General features: G+C 38.5%; 1 protein-coding gene and 1 pseudogene across 3 annotated transcripts in view; one reads left to right on the top strand and one right to left on the bottom strand.

Annotated features, from left to right (window-relative positions):
• Window positions 1–16,471, bottom strand: part of NELL2 (neural EGFL like 2) — a 326,766-nt gene that overhangs the window by 285,452 nt on the left and 24,843 nt on the right. The window lies entirely within an intron of this gene.
• On the top strand, window positions 15,554–15,679 carry LOC115305743 (annotated as a pseudogene).

The following is a 16,471-nucleotide window of genomic DNA, read 5'->3' as shown; positions in this document are numbered from 1 at the left end:
AGCTACACAATATCCCTCTTTATGATCTCTACTCCCCACTGGAATACTGCTCAAGCCTAAGATTCAACAGGCAGAAATGTTAAGTAAACAAGAGGAATGATGTCGATGATGACAACAGTGATGACAATGTAGATGACAATGTCATCTATGACCTTAATAGACTGGCTATTTTCATGTGTGGATACTGCCTCATTATCGGTAGATTGCAGTCTCAATAACATCATTTGAACATATGTAGCAGACTTAAGGATCAGTAATTTGCTAGATCTTTATTTAAACCAATCCAAAATGTATTATCCAACTGAACCCAAACTGAATGTGCACAATTTGTCAGCTAATATCAAAGCAAATGTCTTAAATACATAAGTAAAATTAAATTCATGGACTATCACACTTTATGAAACATGCTTTTGCCTTGACTAGAGCCATTAAAATCTTGAATAAATAAAATGTATTAATATCTTTTTTAAAAAGGGAAAAAAACTTGAGTTTTCACTGGGCTCTTTTCACTGGGCTTACCCTTAATAGTACATCAAAAGGTTCAAATGTACCTTCATATACTGACATGTTATTGGTGTATGAAATATTGCTTAAATTAACAACGTACTCATCTTAGCATTAAACTGCATAAATTCATGAACTAGGTCATCTTCCCCTAAATTATCCCATATATAGTATATATATTATATCTTAAGTGTACATATAATTACTCTTTATAAAGTATTCATATCTATTAAGAGAGGCATTATAAGTGCAAAAGAGAAATGTACATATGCTAATTTTTAAATGAAAACTGAATCATAAGTTATTCCTTTAATTTTTCTGAGCTCTGATCAGATTCATTCAGCCCCTGAGAAAGATAAGAGAAAAAATATACATATGTCTCTTCAAAAAATCTGACTATCTTTTTACCCACATGTGTGCTGATGGTTTGGCTTGGCTTTAGTCAAATTATTAGTGTAAAAAGAAAGAAGGGGCAACTGGGTGGCTCAGTTAAGCACCGGACTCTTGGTTTCAGCTCAGGGCATGATCTTGTGGTTTCGTGAGTTCAAGCTCCACATTGGGCTCTGGGATTCTCTCTCTCCTTTTCCTTTCTGCTCCTCCCCCATTCATGCTGTCTGTCTGTCTAAAAATAAATATACTTAAAAAGAAATGAACTTAAAAAGAAAAAAGAAAAGTATCAGGATCAAGGTGAGATCTCTACTACTCATCTTTAATAGTTAACTGATACCTATTAATTGAAAAGAGTAAGGAATAGGGATCTATAGCATACAGTTTTACACATTTATATAAAATGTAGAGGTTATACATTCTACAACCTGAGGTTGCACAAGCAGATTCTAACAGAATCTTTGCTGAATAGCCAAAAAGATAGGATGTAGTGCCTCCATCAATTATGCAGAGCTGAAATGCTGAAATGCACAATTTCATCTTCCACCTAATAGGCCAATTTGACCTGAGACATCAATTTTGGGAGTTTGTTCTGCTTTTATCCTTCTTTAATTATAATAATCAAATTATTTTAGAATAAAAAGACACCAAAATATCAGTTATCATGATTAATCACCCTATCAAAATTGTGCTACATTTTCTTTATTATTATCATTTTCACTGCAACAAAGAACACAGCATCATAGGGAACCAAAGGACACAGAGCACAGAATACTCAGTTTCTCAGTTCACAGTTTCAGACACTAACCCCATGTCAACTCATGCCCTTGTCTCCCCAGGCCCCATATCTGTTTCCCCTCAGTTTCTGGGCTAGTGATAACAATGCCAGAAAATCAGAAGTGGGGCTCAAGAATTGTTATTTTTCTCATGAATTAAAAAAAAGAGCTCTGAGAATTTGTGCAACATCTAAAATTAATCTTTTCCCAGCCCCATTATATTGGCCCAATATACAAGGCTCAACTGCTGCTTCACCTTCCTGGCCTAGAACTTTCAACTCTGCCAGCACACCAAGCTCAAGTTCTGGTGCTCTGTCAGGATCTTGCCAATTCTCTCTGCTGTGCCTCTGGAATGGATGAATCTGCTAAAGTGTGTCAGAATGCTAGATCCATCAAATGGTGCCTGCCTGATTGAATTGTGAGGGCTACTGGGCTTGCCCCATTTACCAGACTGGATACCACTCCCAACTTGCACTCATCCTCACACCCTGCCCATCATACTCCTTCTTGGAGTCTTCAACACACCTATAAATTTCTCTACAATAAATTTACTAAATGCTGATACTATCCCTGGATAAAGTATAGAAGATTCACTTACTGACTAAACTAATCTCTGGATTTCACCTTACCAGAACCTATATAATTGCCACTACTGATTTATCCATTTTTAGGAGCCTTAAATCTAATCCCACTAAGCTGTGCCTCTCCCATTTCAAGGCTTGGATTTCCCCCTAAGTACCCATTCCAGGGCAAAGGATTGCCTTCAGTTTCCTATTTCCTTTAATTAATTCTACAAATATATAACTGAGCACTTGCTATGTGCTGAGCATTCAGAAACGAAGATTAAGAATAATCCAAACTATGAACCATCTACCTTACTGTGGCAGAGATGCTGCTTGTCCTCCAATGGCAATAATTCTCTCCTTCTTAGTAGTAATACATGCCACTTTTATCTGGGTACATGGTTATCCAGCTAGAAACCACATTCCCTAGTTCTTTTCGCAACTAAAGTGGTCAGGTGACAAGTTCTGGTCAACAGGATAGGAGTAAAAGTGATCTGCACTGCAAACCAGATTTTATTATTGGAAATGAAACTCATTGGCCTCCGTTCTCCATTCCCTAAGTCTGGAATAGGGATACTGAGGTAGTAAACCAAGCTCTTCAACAAGGACAAGGGCAATGAGAGGCCTTGAATAAAATCACGTGGCAGAGCTACCCAATACCCCTGGAACCTCCAGTTGTTACATGAGAGAGAAATAGATGTCTTTGAGCATCTTGTTTGAGCAAGGCATTTTGGGTGTCTTTGTTACAGGAGCTTAGCCATTCCTAAGTAATATATCTCCCCACATTTCCTATGACTCATTCAGAATTGGGTGTGATTCTTTAAAACAAGGATCAGTAAAATTTTCTGTATAAAGCCAGATAGCAAATTATTTTAGGCTTTGTAAGCCATATACATCTCTTTTGCATATTCTTTTAAGTGTATTTTTATTATTTTTTTAATCATTTAAAAATGTTAAAAACTATTGTTAGCTCAAGGGGTCATACAAAAGTAGGCCTAACTATGGTTAGGACCATAGTTTCCTAACCACTGGAAGCAACAAATAACAGATTTAGTTTCCCATATTCATTTTATATCTTTAGTTAGTTGTCCTTATATCTAGAAAGGAAGACCAAATCAATGTGATAAGAGGCTTAGTGAGAGAAAGTCTAGATGCTGTGCAAGCAGAAAAGGAAGGAGGCAAATGCGGGCTGTTAACTTGCCTTCTCACTACTGCTGGTGTGTACATGTGGGGGCACATCCTATCTTCTCTCATTCTGTGATGTTTTCCAAAGCAGGGATCAATTTTGTGATTCTCCTTGTTGGCACAGCCCATGCAGAATACTATCAGTAAGTGTGGCCAATTGTCTTATTCTTCATGACTCTGCCACCTACTTCTATTCCTTTTAATGACAAGGTACTGTTGTATGCTCAAGTCACTAAGTAAATGTTACAGATTTCTTTTGCTTTCCAATATTCTTTTGCATCACCACCTAGTTTAATGTTATGATTTAAAAGGTGGAGTACAAGATAATCCCAATGAACTAAACTTGAATGATACAAAAAAAAATTACAATACTGTTTTATATTGTTCTGTATTTAGACCAAAGACTCTCTCCTTTCTCCTTGGAATATGAACCAGCAAGTCTGCATGGGGATCCTAGATTTATGAAAAGAACTTAGTCCCTTTGTAGCATTCTGAGATGAGCATGTTCTTCGAAAAAGGAAGAATAGCAAGTTCAAAACTTTCCCCTCAGATGCTGACAGGGTGGGTTGAGTACTTTCTTAGAAATGTTAGACATTTATAGAATGTCAGAGAAAATAATTTTTAATTGAATGGTCAAAAACACCTCCCAGAGCCAAAGGAAAGCACTTGTCTTCTCTCATCTCCACATCAGCTCTGGGGACAGCTGTGTGTTGACCTACAAAGAATGTTCAGAACACTTGCTAAATTAATGTTCTTGTATTTTTTTCTTTTGCTGTGTAAGATTAGTTTAGAAGAATTCAGGAAAAATGTCTACACAGTGGTCTACAGATCGTTTCTTCATGATATTTTACACTCTTTAAGACAGAGGAGAACTCGGCATTAAAATAATCCTGGAATTATATTGCAGCAATTCTTCTTTCATGACAGCCCATAGCTCTGGTGGTTTACTATGCACTTTCATGATTTTTCAGTGTGGCACTTTGTGCTACCGTATATATTTATCTGTTTCTTGTCTAATTGCTTTTTCTGCCAGTCTTATACCCTCAGAAAGATCAATTCTAATCTCCTTGAGGGCAAGCAAGATGTGTATGTCACACTTTCTCCTATCCCAATAACTACCAGCAATCTTAGCCCAAGACAGAGAGAAATACAATAAATATCTGTGGAGTAGAGATGAATTAATTTTCCTTTTCAAAGTTTGGAAGGTAAAACAAACCTACCTCAGCTGTGTAAGGAGGGGTCACCCTCCTCCGCTCCTAATTCTCCACTGAAGCAAGGTTTACAACCCGAAACTCACTGCATCACTCTAGGCAACACCTGATCCTCTCGCACAAAAATGCACTTTATCCACACAAAGGTTATGGAAAGGTCCTGGGAGGCACGGTTCACACTGGCTAACAGGTCCACTATCTCACTAGTCCAGGCTAGGAAAAAAATTGTTAGGGTTTAAAATTCTTTTGAAACTAGAGCACCTGAATGTAGCTTAAAACAACCATTTTTCTTTCACAGTAGAATTTTCTATGTGAATGCTATTCTGGGTCATATATTTCTTCCTCTAGGTTCATATTCCACTTCCACAAGACTGTTTTCTTACTAGCATTTGGAAGGTAAAGTGAGTCTTTCTGACTAATACCACATTTAGATAGATCTGAATTACACACAGATATGTGAAAGATATAATACCATTTCTAATTTAGGAAATTAGGCCCAATATCAATAGTATATTTCCTATTTTAATACTACTATCCAGTGATTGAATCACATATTTCCTCATTTACATACCTCCTCTCCCTTATCTGTACAATTTCATATTCATTCGCTAGACATATGCTCTAATTTTGTTTTTCTTCTGATTTCTTATTTTTAGCACTTTTATTCATTTTTCCCTCTTGTTTCATAAAATATCTGTCTAAATGCAGAAGATATAAATAAGTATATAAATGCGTGTGTGTATGCATATTACACACACACATACAAACACACACACACACATTTTTGTATGGTCAATTTATAATTCATAAATGTGACTATTTCCAAAACATCAATGGTCACTCAGTTTTTAGAACTGTGGCCTACTTTTTTACACAGAAGCAATATTACACATGATGGCTAGGTTCTCAAGAAGATTCAACCTACTACAGTATGTTGGGCTGATTTGAATCCGCTAGATTCCAGTATCATGGATCCAGCAGGTTGAACTCAGAAATGCCTGGCACTTCGATGGGCAAGGGAGAAATCTGGAAGCCAAGATAAGACAGAGAGAAGGGATAACTAAAGAAGCTGTAGATGAGATACTGAAGAAGAGAGCCAACAGTTCATATCTGATAGTCAAAGACATAGAGGTGAACTCAGGCTTGGTTCAACCGGGGAGATGAAGGCAGATAAAGCAGTATGCATTAGGCATGGTGATGTGCAGAAGCATGGTACATTTGTGGACCAAGTAGTATTTTATATTGCTGGAGCATAAGGTGTGTGGGAGGGAGGGAAGTAGAAAATGGAAGGAGTCTAGACTGGTGGTTAGGAACAGATCATGGTTCTGTGATCAGCCTTTTCAGAGACACTGTGTTACTCAGAACTGCAAAGCTAAGATGAAACCAAGCAGAAGCCCAGTCATATGAACTGGGCCAGGAGAGTGGGGCATAAGGAATACAGTATGACTCAGCAGGCATGTGGCAGCACAAGGCTTTCCTTGGGAACACCAGGCACCAGTCATTAGCACAGTTAATTCCAATCAGTTGTCCCCAGCACTAGTGGAGTAAAGCCCCTGTCCTGGTCTGAACTGGCTGAGGAACTAGGAATTATCAGCATGCAAGGCCTTGGTTACCCAAGCTTAAAACTGCTGACACCAGTCACCCTTTGCAGCCTGGCCTCTGGTGAAGCCACACTCAATCTTCCCACTTAGGACCCTAAGAATGTCTGGTCCCTAACCAGCACCTATAAAGAGAATAGAGTCTCCCTCTCTGGCCCACAGTAGGCTAGAGGGGCAAGAGGGCAAGAACAGGAGTCTGAGATGCTCCTGACAGCAGAAAAAGGGTGAAGAAGAAACTCAAGGATCTCAGCACTGATGAAGAAAGACTAGGACACTCACAGACAGCAGGGAAGAAAGAGAACTAGTCTTGAGGTGAAGGGGACTCTCTAACTATAGAGCCACTGGCATGAAAGACACCCACCCACTCTCAAAGTATGCTTGGCCAGACTGGCAGTGTCCACACATGGATCAGGGTGGGAAGTTTGTGATGCTTAGGTTCGGACGAGTGCAATGCTGGGGCTAATAATTTATTTCTTTTGGTGGATTCTTTTAAGTGTAAAAGAGATTTTTTAAAAGAGATGAAGAAGGAGCTTGTACTTCAAGAGGAGGGAGGCATAGAGAGCACGAGGTGGCCCCAACAGTGTTGGGCGACCCTGCAGTCAGAAACATCAAATTAGCAGAAGTAGGGACCAGCCCTATTTCACTTCCATGTCTTCCGTATACTTCGCACCAAGGATGGTGCTTAGCAGACAGTGAACCTTCTACAGATATCTGTTGAATGAATAAAAAGAGCTAGCATTAGGTAAGTGTTTTTTCTTTGTATTAGCAAACTAGACACTAGTAGTGTCTTGTCTTTACAGAGACGTGTTCTCAGCCAAGGTTCCTCAACCTCAGCACTACTCACATTTTGGACCAGATAATGTTTTGCTGTGACAGGCGGCTATCTGCAGTATTGTGTGATGCTTAGCAGCAGTTCTGGCTTCTGGTAGGACTCAGCCCCCAATGGCAACAACTGAAAATGTCTGATAGTGCCAAGCATCCCCTGGGGCACACAATTGTCCCTCGCTGGGAACCACCGCCTAGGGTCTCTAGCTGGTAAGTGGTAGGCACAGACTCCACTGCAGAGACTATGCTCTTAACCTCTGCGCCGCAGCTGCACAAGGAGGACACAACAGCCAGCACTTAGTGAGCCAGGCTTCACGCTGAGTGCTTTCCTACATCCCTCTCATCTCATTATCACCATCGCTGTGCGTGCGGATAGCTACCTTTGAAACCACACACTACAGAAGAATAATTTTAAAGCATTTTTCTTAACAAGTTGATTCATATCTTCCAGATATTTTTTCAAATATTTTTAAAGGACTCAGAACTACATTTTGGTTTTTTGATTGCTGACTTTTCAATCCCATCTTTGGGAACAGCAAAGTTCCTTTCAAAATTCAAAAATGGGTTAAATTGTCCACATTAAATCAATTCAGATTTCTAGGCAGCATTAGGGATTTATATTCTCCTGTTTTATTATAATATCCTAAAATCACCTTAAAGTAGACGCACAAATCATTGGAGAACAGCTTCCTAAGGATGTGAGCTCCAGGAGTAACATGGTCTTTGTGAAAGCTGCACAGGAGGCTGCTTGCCTGTAATGCTGCAAATGTGCCCCACAGAATTCTCGGCTCTCTAACAGCAGCACAAGCAAACCAGAGCCCAGAGAGCTCATCCCCCTCGTTTTAAAAATTTATCTAGAAACTCAAGTCCGAGGGGCTCAATTTCGCATCCTTTTACTTGACTTTACTATTTAGAAGAGGGAGCAGGAAAATATCCCTTATTAAAGATAATAAAGCCCACTGAGAAACACGGTACCAGACTTTGGTATCACAGTGTCCCCAAAGCACAAAAACGAGGTCTGAAATTGTGTCAACAAAGGATACACTGAAAGGTCAGTAAGAGCACTTACCTTGACTATCCTGAAAAACCAGCAACTACTACTCATGTGGAACAATTGTGAGAAATGGTTTGGGGACACCTGGGTGGCTCAGTCGGTTAAGCATCCAACTTCACTCAGGTAACGTAATCTCTGCTGACAGCCCAGAGCTGGCTTCAGATCTCTGTCTCCCACTCTCTACCCCTCCCCTGAACATTCTCTCTCTCTCTCTCTCCCTCTCTCTCTCTCTCTCTCTCTCTCAAAAGTAAATAAACATTTAAAAATTGCTTTTTGTAAGTAATATCAATATGAATTACATAGGTAATATACAAATTATGAGTACCAATCATTCACCTCATAAATTTATCTACATTTTTTAAGTTTATTTATTATTTATTTTGATGGAAGAGGGAGCATGAGTGGGGGAGGGGCAGAGAGAGAGGAAGAGAGAGAGAGAATCTTAAGCAGACTCCAGAGCCCAATGTGGGGCCCGCTCTCATCAACTGTGATATCTTGACCTGAGCCAAAAGAAAGACTCTGACACAACTGACTGAGCCATGCAGGTGCCCTTGTACTTACTTTTTAATAATCATTTTAAAAATTTATTTAAGTTTACTTATTTTTGAGAGAGATACAGAGTGTGAGTGCGAGAGGTGCAGAGAGAGGGAGACAAAGAATCTGAAGCAGGCTTCAGGCTCCGAGCTATTAGCACAGAGCATGACGTGGGTCTCGAACCCATGAACCATGAGACCATGACCTGTGCGGAAGTCAGACACTCAACTGACTGAACCACCCAGGTGCCCCTAATAAGCATTTTTTAATAAGTGTATGCACTTTGCAATCCATGTTTATTGAGTTTCTATGCCATTTCAATCATGTTTTAGTTTAAAAGTTATTTAACCTCCTTGGGCCTTGGTTACCTTGGCTACTACCTGTAAAATGGGAATAATAATAATAGAGTCATTGTCACGATTAGTATATATAAACCACTTAGAAAAGTACTTCACTCATAATAAATGCCCAAACAGTATGTCTCTCTCTCTCACATACATATGCAGGCACATACACTTTGATATTCAAAGAATTCAAATTGATGTGCATGAATAAATTGGTGTGTGTGAATAAATAGGCATGCCAGATAATTGGATACGCCTATAAGTCTTCTAACAGAACTAAAATACTCACATTTTTATTACGTGATGAGTGACAGAAAAGTCATAAGAAGAACAGAACACTTCTCCTAATAGATATGGATATGAACAATCATTTCAACATGCATATCATCAGCTTTTAATAGCCACAATTGTGAGTTCATCAACTGAGTGGGAATATATTGAACTATGAAAGTTCCTTCTCCTGGTCTGGAAGCATAGCTTCAGCATCCGAGAAGGAGGAGAACCTGATGACTGCAGATTGGCAATTTCCGGTGTGCAATGAGGGGGGTCAACCTTGCGCATCCCGCATACCTCCCCACACACCCTCCAATCTGTGCACGCGAGAGAATTTATATTACACCACTTCCCATTCTCATTCTGATCTTGGTAAAATTTTCCTTATTCCTTTATGCCATCTGTGAAGGGTTATTCTCTACTGTTGTACTAATTATGCGTCTGCAGTATATTTATGTGCCTCTTTGGTAACCTGAGCAACCCAAGCAAAATTTTATTTAAAAAGTAAGGCACTATAATCACTACTAGAAAAAGCAGTCTATGTTTATGTTTCCATATTATTTAAGACAATGGTAGTAAAGAAAAAGAAAATTGTACTAGAAGAGAACAGAGATGATCCATTATATACAAATGATATGCAACATGCGTCATAAAAAAAAGATTATTTGTAACAATGACCCAAATCAGTTTTAAGCATCCAGATGATTTCTCTTCATAAGTTCAATTAAGAATATTAGTGTATAAAACCAGGAAAATCCTGTACTATCCTTAGATTAATATCACTATTCAAATAATATCAAAAAACAAAAAGGCTTCCCCAAACGGGCTCTTCAGTTCTGTGTAGAAATATTTATTTGAAATGTGCACTTGTAATAATCTAAATCAAAGTTCTTTCTGCTACTCAAATGTTTTCCAAACTTCTAATACAACTTACTTAGTGACGTTTTCACTTACAGACTCTCATTCCCTCAGTTTGCTGTCAAGGCTATGATCATGGCAAAAAGTTTTCACAATGACTTCATTGAAAAACGCCTTAACAATTCTGCTCTTCTCACCCAGGATAACACCATTTGCCTGCCATCTGGGGACTCAGCTTTCTGCTGCTTTCCTGGCAGCTGGGCTTGGCTACACTGCTTAACTTAGGCCTTCTCAGTTCTTCCCATGAGCAATGGCAGCACATTGGCAAGACAGACGCCAAAGGTCAGGTTTCCATTCTGATTCTCAGTATTCAATGTTGTCTTATGGTTGCTGCCCTTTCAACCTCACCCCTGGCCATGCTCCCATATGTGTGCTGCATTCCATCCACACCAAGCCATGCGCACACTTCCAAGTGCACCAAACTCCTGCATTCCCTGTATTATTGAAAATGTTGTGCTCCGAGGCTTGAATGTCCTCCCTTACCTCACTTGCCTGTCAAACAAGCATTTTAATGATTTCCAAGTTCCAACTCAATCAAGTATCCTGCTCCAGGAGGCAGACTACAGACCCCACTAGAAAATGCCAGTCCACTGTGTACTGTAGAGCTTACCACACTGCAGGTTATTTAACTGATTTCACAAGAGTAGCTCTCACTATATTTTGAACATCTTGACAACAGTACTGTACTCTTAATCTACCCCAATATAGTTTAGTTCCTGACATAATTTAAAACTCAATAAACATGAATGGGATTAGTAATAATCTTCATTTATCAAGGACATACTAAGTACCACGATTTTACATTTTTTTAATAGTTTATTGTCAAATTGGTTTCCATACAACACCCAGTGCTCTTCTCCATAAGTGCCCTCCTCTGTCACCACCACCTCTTTCCCCCCTCCCCCTTCCCCTTCAATCCTCAGTTCATTTTTAGCATTCAATAGTCTCTCAAGTTTTGCATCCCCCTCTCTCTCCAACTCTCTTACCCTCTTCCCCTCCCCCTGGTCCTCCATTAGGTTTCTCCTGTTCTCCTGTTAGACTTATGAGTGCAAACATATGGTATCTGTCCTTCTCTGCCTGACTTATTTCGCTTAGCATGACACCATCAAGGTCCATCCACTTTCTTACAAATGGCCATATTTCATCTTTCTCATTGCCATGTAGTACTCCATTGTGTATATAGACCATATCTTCTTGATCCACTCATCAGGTGATGGACATTTAGGCTTTTTCCATGATTTGGCTATTGTTGACAGTGCTGCTATGAACATTGGGGTACATGTGCTCCTATGCATCAGCATTTCTGTATCCCTTGGGTAAATCCCTATCCATAGAACTCCCTTATGACCCAGCAATAGCACTGCTAGTGATTTTACATTTTTTAATCTCACTCAACAATCTCATAAGGATATGACAGATGACAAAAACCAGATTTTTATCACCATAGAAGACAGACTCCCCAGTGATGGATGGACAAATGGAGAAATGAATGACTGAATGAATAAAACCTTTCAGATAAACTGAAATACAGTAGCTAGTGATTTGTCCCCACCTATTAGCTCTCTTTTTCTTTCCACTTCTTCCATTCTGGTTCAAAATCTTGATATCCCACTTCCAGATTGTTGCAACAGTCTTCTAGTCTCCTTGTCTATTCACATCATTCTAAAAGATTGGGTTTTTTAAATGTTTATTTATTTATTTTGAGAGAGAGAAAGAGAAAGAGCACATGTGTAAGCAAGCAGGGGAGGGACAGAGAGATGGGGGAGAGAGAGAATCCCAAGCAGTCTCTGCACTATCATCACAAAACCTGATGCCCATGACCTGAGCTGCAATCAAGAGTTGGACACTTAACCAACTGAGCCACCCAGTCACCCCTAAAAGATTGTTTATTAAACCGTATGAGCCTGGATGCATTCCTAAGAGTATTTAGGTCAACTGTAAGAATTGTATCTTTTTGTAACCATCTATGATGCTGATTTTTAAGATTAATATTAATGTACTCTTGAACATCTGGAAAACACCTTCTGGAGAACTGTCATGAAATTTCAGTACCCACCCTGTGGTTTTGTTTATAACTGCATTAACCTCAGCAGTATTACTGTAATTGTCACAAACAAATGTGAAAAGAGGGGTGCCTGGGTGGCTCAGTCGGTTAAGTGTCTGACTCTTGATTTTGGCTCCAGTCATGGCTCACAGTTCTTGAGGCCCACTTAGGGCTCCACTCTGATGGTACTGAGCCTGCTTGGGATTCTCTCTCTCTCTCCCTCTCCCCCTCTCCCCCTCTCTCCCTCTCTCTCTTTCCTTCCCCCCCAAAATAAATAAGTTAACTTTTAAAATAAAGATATCTGGAAGTAACACACATAAATGACGACCTCAGGCCAAGAGATGACCAAGTTATATCACTGAATACTATATTCACAGCATTATTCACATATGTTGTATACACCGCAAAGTGATAGAAAAATTGAGTCATGGTGCAGTGCACGCATTAGGCTTGAGAGAATCTGCATCCTAACAGTCACTACCATATTTATATTGTAAACAACAATTTAGTTATTTAGCAAAACACTATCCATCATATTAAACTAATGTTGTTAATTTGTATTTACAGCTTTGTTTGTACTTAAATTGTAAATTCGCTTTGATTTAAAAGTAGTATAAATATTATTAGCCAAGGAGCTTAAATGTTTTCTACTTAGATAAATTTAAGGAACAGTATTTAACACAAACAATTTAGATGCATAATGGGAGTCAACAAGAATTGTTTTCCTTTAGGAAAGGTTTATATGATACACATGGTTGAGAAATACTGACTAAATCATTCCAGTCATTTCATATAGTCCCTTTTTTAAGTAGTTAATGTCTCTCCATAATCAAAAGTCGAAATCCAAATTGATCCAGAGCAGTTTCAAAATGTGTCTACTGCTTTGATGTTGGGATGTACTTTCTAAGTAATGCTTTTATTTTTCTTACTAACTGACATAATATACACTACATCTCCTCTTAAGTAAGGAATGAAACACAGAGGTTCAGTGGCCAATAGACATTTCAACCACTTTTTAATAGATCACTAGCTTAATAATTAGTGTAATGTAAGTCAGTCAAAGGTGCTACAGGAAATGTAGCAATTCATTTTCTCTCCTTTTTTCCCAAGGTAAGAATAGATCAAATACATGGAAAAGAGGTATTTTTAAAAATGTTTAAAATGTCTTTGTAAGGCAGTTGTTAATGTGTCTGAATTTGAGGAGATAACAAGTGATTTTGCAAAACACTATGAGCAGGCAGACCCTAAGTGTGGTATTTTTAATATTCTAAAATTATTACTTTATTTGTTGGTATGGTGACCTACTGGGGGAAAACCATAATAATTTTATTAAAATTCAACAGCTTAAAACAAATAGACATGTGAACACTTGTGCACTGGGAAATGCCTCAGAAATCTGCTAATTTAATGTACAATGGATAGAAGAAAACAGAAATTGGCAGGCTTTTCAGTATGACATTTCAAAATGCTGCAATCTCCTTGATTGCCAAAAGTAACTGAACTCCTTTAAATGTACCCCATGGTCTGCTTCACATTCCTTACTTCTATAACATGTACCTCCTTTTAATTTTCCATAGATCAAATCATTAAATATTAGATCACTTCAAAAATCTAATTGACTGGGAATATTATGTACATCTTTCTTTCCAAAAAGACAGCACAGACTTCCTGCATGAGCCATAACATAGCAATGGCTATCATACTTACCCTCTACTATATAAAATATAAAATTAGACCAAATATAGAAAGCAACTAAATTTAGTCACTGGACAACAGATTGTACAGGGTTATACTCCTTGAGAGAACCCCGGCTTTCTGCGTAGGTGTGTTTTCCAAATTGAAGCACAGGGCAGTGGGTAGAGCTCCAAGAGAGGGCAGCAATCATTGCTGCACAGAAGCAGAAAAGAGATGTGCAGAAGAAGAGCTCCTGGAATCTGTAAAGGGTTCCCAAGAACCATGTGAACTCCCTAAGTGTGGGAAATTACTAAACTGTGCAGGCACTGGCTAAGACTTTAATAGACTGGGGGAGAACAGCTCCTACGGAGTAAGACCAAATAGAGATTCCAGAAGTCACACGGTGCTGGGAGCCACTGGATTCTGACCATCAGAGTGGAGAGATCCTTCTAAACATCAAGAGCATTCAAGCCCAGAAAGGCCGTGTCTTAGCAGTGAAACCACTCTAGCTCTAGAAAACGGCTTCTCTAAGAGCTTCCTTAACTAATCCTGAAGACAAGCCTTAATGGAATAATGACAATCCTCCAGCAAAGTGACTGCCTATCAGAAAAAAACTCAGAATTCTTTAGAGTAAGACAACAAAATTCAATAGAATGCAAAAGGTCTACAAAACCCAAAACAATTCTGAAAAGGAAGGAAGAGAGACAGGGACAGAAGACATTCACTACCTAATGTTAAGACTTACTAATAGTCCATAGCAATCAAGACATTGTGGTATCAGAGAGTCTAGAATCAGGCATTTTTATATGTTCAATAGATTTGGACAAAAGTATCAAACCAACTCAATGAGGAAAAAAGGTAATATTTATAGAACTCAATGTAGAACTATAAAAAGTAAAACTTTAAGACTTCTAAAAGAAAGCACAGGGGAGTATCTATGAGCACTTGGAATAGGCAAAGATTTATTAGAGTTCAGAAAACATCAGCCATAAAATAAAAAAATAGATAAATTTGATTATATCAAAATGAAAAACTTCTGTTCACCCAAAGACTTCATTAAGAAAAGAAATAGTGAAGTCTACTGGATTGAATAGCATCCTACAAAAATCCATGTCCACCAGAACTTCAGAATGCAAACTTACTGGGAATTAGTTAAAATGAAATCATTCCAGCTTGGGGTGGATTAGGGTGGGCCCTGAATCCAATGATGGATGTCCTTATAGGAAGCCACATAGATACACAGAGACAAAGAAAAAGGGAGACACACACACACACACACACACACACACACACAGAGGCAAAAGGCCATATGAAGACAGAAGCAGAAACTGGAATAATGCAAGTACAAGCCCACAAACACCTAATTTTGCCAGGAACCACCAGCAGCTAGGGAGAAGAGAGAAGCTTTGCAAACACTATGATTTGGGGCTGCTGGCCTTCAGAACTGTGAGAATAAATTTCTATTGTTTTAAGCCCCCAAGTGTGCAGCAATTTGTTATAGCAACAGTTCAGGAAACTGAAGCTTCTGTCCATCAAAAGACTTCATTAAGAAAATAGGTAAACTAAAGATGAGGTCATTGGCAATGTATATAAAACTAATCGAGAATTTGTGATCAGATTATGTAAAGAACTAAAACTCAACAATTTAAAAAAAAGGTAAGCCATCGCTTCTTGGCCTTTTGGCTAAGATCAAGTGTAGTATCTGTTCTTATCAGTTTAAAAAAAGGTAAGCCAAAAAAATGAACTGAAATTCCCCAAAAGAAGACATATGAATGGCCAAAAAGCACATGAAAAGGTACTTAGCGTTATTCATCATCAGGAAAATGTAAATTAAAGCCAGAGGAGATATATACTATGTACTCATTTGAATGGCCCAAATTAACAAACCCTTCCAACACCAAATATAAGAGAAATGTAGAGCAACTGGAACTCTCAGACATTGCTGGGAATATAAAATGGTTTAACTCTTAGGAAAGCAATTTAGTACTTTCTTGTTAAGTTCAATGTACACCTACTCTATGAGCCAGTAATTGCACTCCTACGTATTCACCAGGGAAGCATGTGTCCAAAAAAGATTTGTTTGGGAATTTTCATAGCAGCTTTAATGATAATAGCCAAAACCAGGAAACAATCCAAATATCTGTCAACAAAAGAACAGAAAAATAAGTTGTGATATATCTATCGGACATATTACTAAGCAATAAAAAGGGATAAATTTCAGATGAGCAACATGGATGAATCTCAAAAACATGCTGAACAAAAACATGTAGATGCAAGAAACTACATACTCTACCATTCCATTTTTACAAAGCACTTAGAACAAGCAAAACTAAGCGATGGTTATAGAAGTCAAGAGCTTCCTCAAAGGTTGGAGTGGAAGGGGGAGTGTCAGGGATCATCCGGAAAGATGCTTGGAATCTTCTTTACATAACAAATGCAGGAGTGCCTGGAGTGATGAGATATGGGATACATAGTATACATTTTTTTTCCTGTTTTTTTTCTTTTTTTTTCTGTTTATTTATTTATTTTTTTAACATATACAATTATTTTCCATCATTTACACTACAGTAGTTACAATTAC

Source organism: Suricata suricatta, chromosome 10 (assembly GCF_006229205.1).
Source record: "Suricata suricatta isolate VVHF042 chromosome 10, meerkat_22Aug2017_6uvM2_HiC, whole genome shotgun sequence".
NCBI classification, from domain to species: Eukaryota; Metazoa; Chordata; class Mammalia; order Carnivora; family Herpestidae; genus Suricata; species Suricata suricatta.
Note: the sequence above shows the minus strand (reverse complement) of the source record. Positions and strands in the feature narration are given on the sequence as shown.